General features: G+C 34.7%; 1 long non-coding RNA gene across 1 annotated transcript; it reads left to right on the top strand.

The window, feature by feature from the left end:
- Positions 1 to 3084: 3084 nt before the first annotated feature.
- On the top strand, positions 3085 to 5402 carry LOC118436928. Its single transcript, XR_004835780.1, has 3 exons — positions 3085 to 3289; positions 4506 to 4588; positions 4824 to 5402. It is a non-coding gene; the product is annotated as an uncharacterized LOC118436928 (long non-coding RNA).
- Positions 5403 to 5787: the final 385 nt, after the last annotated feature.

Below are 5787 nucleotides of genomic sequence, written 5' to 3'. Positions count from 1 at the left end.
TTTCGTTTCGGTTAGTTTTATTAGCATAATGCTTGATAAGGTTGGATACATACGATTTAAATTTTACAGAAATTGAGAATTCTGTGAAACTACAAGTCTCAAATTTCCAAAAATTATGCTGACTGGGGACGGACGTGGCGTAGTTTCTCAAAATTCACAATCTCTGCAAACGTACCAGACAGTAGTGTGTGTGAATGGAGAGTATGTAAATATTCCCCATTTCCGGACAATCAGGACCAAAATGAGGTGACAAATCAGAGAATAATTGCGCAGCAACATATTTTGTACCATATTTATCACCCTTAAATTAGTGTATCTTGTGAGATGATCCGTTGGAACTTGAGGCATTTTGAGATCCTCATTTTCTTCCAGCGTATGCATTATCTCCGATTCTGACCAAATTCATTTCAACCAACCACAAGATTCTTGGAGTTGTTGAGTTTCACGCTTATGCATTATTTCACTGCATCGTTCTCACAAAGACCTGAAAAATCCGTTGCCCATCTTAAAAACATTGTCAACCTTTTTCTCCCCGTTCTCTAATCTGCCAACGAAATAAGAATTATAAATATGCATCTACAGTATAGGCAGAAAGTCATTATACCCTCATACTTTTTGTACATAAAGCCTCATATTGTTCGAGAAGCTTGAGAGGATGAACTGCGATTTTGCACAATTACGTACTATGATGCAAGGTTTCCGGAACCATACTTTGGATAACGCAGTGGCACAAGCAACGACACGGTGGAATTATATCCAAAATTCCGTCGGGAAAGAAGTCTTTATACCCTCTGATTTTTAGGTACTTTTAATGTAATCTTTAAAAATATCCTCTTAAATCGTTCTTCACGCACCAAATTATTCGTTATTCATTGCAAAATAACATTTGTCTAATGCTTAACTAGTTTTCTGTGATCAATATTAGCTCATAATCACCAAAAAACCCCTTAGCCGCGCCATGAGACGAAAAGTCGTAGATTTTGATGATGAAAGGCTTTCACACCAAAGAATTTCCGAGTAGCTAACCATTATGGATGGTACAGTTGCCAGAATAGTCCAGAACTGCAAAAACTTTGGGATAGTATAGAACTTAACAGCTTTTTCATGGACATGGATCACAACGCCATGGACGGATAACGGCAAATTCTCCAAAAGCCAAAGACTTTATGGCAATCTTCACCAAAAATCAACTTGGAAACAAGGGAAGAATATAATCTTCGAGTTTCTGTGCGAATTCTAAAGAATAGGATCACTTATTCTGGATTTGAATAGCCAGCAACATGGATAAATCCATTTCACCGCGATGCTTATATTGCAAACACATCTAAATGACCTAAACAGTATCCCAATTAGACGGTTAAATGTTCGAAACTCCTGATATTGTACGGCGACGTCAATGTCAACCTGTTTGGTTCAAATTGGGACCAGTGGAATATGGATTTAGCAAAGTGACGCTGATAAAACCAACTACTGTACGCTATGCATTAAGGATGAGGCTGGAAATCGAATTGTTTGGGCGTGAATTTGTGGAAGGGAGTCCGAAACCTTAATACAATCGAAGTAATAATGTACTCCAACTACTACGACGTTCTGGGTTGGAATTTGATGGCAACAGGAGGAAATAACCGTTAGGAAATAATTATATTTCCAAATAGTAAGGCGATCCTAAGCACACATCAAAATTATTGAAGATTTGGTTTACAACAAAGGAGATTGAATGGTTGAATTGCCATCCATAAGCATCGGACAGCATGTTAATGCACGTTTATGGTCAATGGCGAAGCTCAAAATTTCTCAGCACACGCCATCAAACTTCAAAGCCTTGTCGACGCCAAGTAGCTTGAATTGGAGAATTTAGACACTTCTTTCACCATCCCATTTATTGGGTAGATTCGAAGTTGTGTCCTTGCCTTCCCAAAGGATTGGGGTCAGCATCCCAGATACCAATTTGACTGTTATTTAACACAGAAGACTTTGAACAAGTTTTTCATGAAAATTTAATCGGGGTATAAAGACTTTTTTCCTCTCGGAATTTTGGATATAATTTCACCGTGTCGTTGCTTGTGCCACGCCGTTATCGAAAGTATGGTTTCGGAAACCTTACATCATAGTAAGTAATTATGCAAAATTGCAGTTCATCCTCTCAAGCTTCTCAAAAAATATGAGGCTTTATGTACACAAAGTATGAGGGTATAATGACTTTCTGCCTATACTGTATGTACATACTTAAATAAATCTACACTCTTAGAAAACTATGGTATTAAAACATTACTGACCGGAGTACATATGTATGCATGTATGTGTGTACACTCAAAACAAAAATTTATAAAATGAACACTGCCGGTATCAATATATATATCCTTGAGGTGTAAGGTCCCAGTAATGGGGTGCCTCATTGAAATATAATAAATAAATAAATAAATATGACTTAACCGCATTGGTTACAATTGTGATTCCGAGTAGTAATGAAATTTTTCCGTCCGGTCATAACATTATAACTACCCGTATCAAAATCATCATAACTCGGATTAAACATTTTAACCAAGGCGGTTAAGTCATATATTGACACCGGCGGTGTTGATTTTACCAATTTTAGTTTTGAGTGTATGTATGTGACTCTATCGGCACGGTAATTACGGGAATTACCGTTCAGTAATGTTGTGGTCATGAGAACCCTTCCACTCAGGAACAAATTAATACCAATCGGGTAGGAGATTACCAAATTAAAACAAGCACGGAGTATTTATGTGATTCTATCAGATTTTTAACAATGTACCGAATGATGCAGAATTATGTAAAAGCGCATTAGCTTTTCAAATGGGGAACATTTTAAACAAATATTTTTAAGAGTGTGCACGTATTTAAGTCGTAACCCGCAAACGTTTTTGATCTGATGTCTGGAGTTTAATTTGTCACATATGTAATTCTCAGAAAGGGTGGTTTGCTTTTTGCGTTGTGAATATGCATACATCTCGAATTACTTTGTGCCTCTGCTTAAATGTAGATACGACGGGGCGTAGTCTGTCATTTGAAGTGAGTCATTTCATTCCCAATCCGACTTCATCTTCCAAGTTGACAGATGAACCCGCTGCTGATAACATCTCGAACAAACATCTTTAACTAAGGAGTCTCTGAGGAAAACTCAGTTATAAAAATTCTAATAATTTCATCCACCTTTGTGGCTAAATATGTAAGTTAAATAAGGAAACTGAACGATTAGCTGGACAATTTTAAATCCAAATTGGCATTCGGAGACAATAACTACCGTATTAATTCGTCAGAAAAAGGGGTGAGTAATACAATTTCATTTACTGCTTGGCGATTAAATATTTTATTTGGGTGTGAAATTTTGAAAAATATTGTGAAAATTTATGCTATAAAGGGAGCCACAAATTAAAACCCGAATTTGGATTTGACTCATTTGAAAAATCGCATCGTCTCCGATTTTTAACACGAAGACGGGTCTATATTTTTAAAAACGGGTTTCATCAAAAGTTCTCTAATTTTTATTCTTGACTTTCGAATGTTTCTGAAATTTTTAGAAAATTATTGCATGATTTTTGACTTTTTTCCATGTAATTTTTATTTTCATTTTCAAGGGTCGCTTAATTGTGCTGAAATCATAAATAATATTCTAAAGGACAAAATTTTTCATTTTACAGAATTGACAAAATTTTAGGGTTTTAGTTGCATCATGGCATTTAAAAGTGCAAATATTACAGCTAAGGATAAAAATAAGTCACACAGATCATGGAATTGTTTATGAAATAGTTTCATTCCATGGGCTCCATTAATGCATGGAATTTGACTCGGAATATTTACCAAGAATTTGTCAGCAGTAGATCACGTTTCACTTTATGATCTCCTTCTTGTCCTCTGTTAAATACGGACGAGAACGTTTTCTTTCTTTCTTTTCTGCGTGAGTACACTTGCACTTGATTCAATATAACATCACAAAGGGCCGTACATAAAGAATGTGATCAATTTGTGGGAAATTTTTGACTACATACTGTCCACCAGGTGTGACCTACATATTTATATTTACATATACGCCCATGTTTTAATTAACATGGAATGGATATGATGACTTGACCTCCCTTCAAATCTATCACATTCTTTCTGCACAATCCCCAAAAGTAGGTACGGATTTTGTCAAATGCAAAGTACGAACTTAGCCATTGGAAAGAAAAATGATGATGAATAAGTAATTCCAGGATCTGCGAGCTCTTAATTTTAAAGGTTTTTACAAATCTGATGAAACTTTTATATTTCTTTTGCCGAATCCGAAAATTTATTCATGTTGTTTATTCATTTGCATATGTATATTCAAATGAAAATCTAAACATTCAATTGATTTCTAATTAAAAATTAAAAATTAATAAATATTAGACTAATTTAAATATTTGAATTCAATTAGTTTTATGTAAATTATTTTGATTTTTAAAAATCGCATTATGACTTCGACTAACATATGCACACATAAATTATTTCTTTTTGCATTACAGAAAATCACCCAATTCATGGCATTGTTTTCGCCCACAAAATTTCCACCACGTGGCAAAAATGGAGTCAAATTTAGAAAACAGTGGTAAGCAAGTGAAATATTCCTTTCTGAAAATGAATCTCATTATTTCTCAATTTTTTGACACTTGCTCCAAAATTCTGCAGAAAGAAGTTAAAAATTTTAAGCTTTTATAGTTTTTAAGTAAATATTTACTTACTTAATTTAGAATTACACAACTTCGAAAAATAATCGCCGTTTTTATTCAACAATCACTGGATTTTATTTCCATGAAAGTTAATGATAATTTATATTACCACAGATTTAATGGACCCGTCACCCCCAATATCAATTTGCACCCCTTTGGAGGAACGACGTCATCACTCTTTTCGTCATCATCATCTCTGAAGCACCCTCGTCTGGATTAGTGACCTGCAAACCCCACACATTATCGAGTAACTTCAACAATAAGTAAATTCTCGTCGTCTATTTCCACATCATTTTCACCTAATCTACATACTCCATACTTACCAATACATACATAAACTGCACACGTATTTATGTATGAACATATGTACATACGTACAAATTAAGCATGAGCACCGTATTATTTAAATTGTTTGCATTTCTGAGGTCCATAATTTTCGACTTCACGTTTAAGTCAGACTAACAACTCGCCAAACTAATTACATTTATTTATTTACAGATGTATTTATTGCTAATATTTTAAAACAAAAAATCAATTTGACGTGAATATCTGTGGCGAAGTTGCCATAAAAGGGCACTATTTATTTCTGAAGTTCCATCTTCCACAAAATTTTATTCTTAATTGTTGCAAGTTTAACTTGACGATATTTTAGAAAATCTTAAAAAGTGTTATAATACGCACTAACAATGGAGGTCTCCCAACGTATGCTTCCAGATTTGGACCAAACTAGCGTCAATCGATCACAAATATAATTAGTATGAAATTTGCAAATGGAACTATCTGCCAATGCGCAGGTTTGGCGGAGATATTTGCAAAAAAAGAGGAGAAAACGCACCAAAAGGCTGGCATATTTTTCATTTTCCAAATTTCCTGTGCATTGTTTCTGCTTTGAATGCTAATATCTCCGCCAAACCTGCGCATTGGCAGATAGTTCCATTTGCAAATTTCATACTAAATATATTTGTGATCGATTGACGCTAGTTTGGTCAAAATCTGGAAGCATACGTTGGGAGACCTCCATTGTTAGTAAAATTGAGTACAATCCACGATGACACAACAGGTTATAAATACATATATC

The sequence above is a fragment of the Folsomia candida genome, unplaced genomic scaffold, assembly GCF_002217175.1.
Source record: "Folsomia candida strain VU population unplaced genomic scaffold, ASM221717v1 Fcan01_Sc011, whole genome shotgun sequence".
Taxonomy (NCBI): Eukaryota; Metazoa; Arthropoda; class Collembola; order Entomobryomorpha; family Isotomidae; genus Folsomia; species Folsomia candida.
Note: the sequence above shows the minus strand (reverse complement) of the source record. Positions and strands in the feature narration are given on the sequence as shown.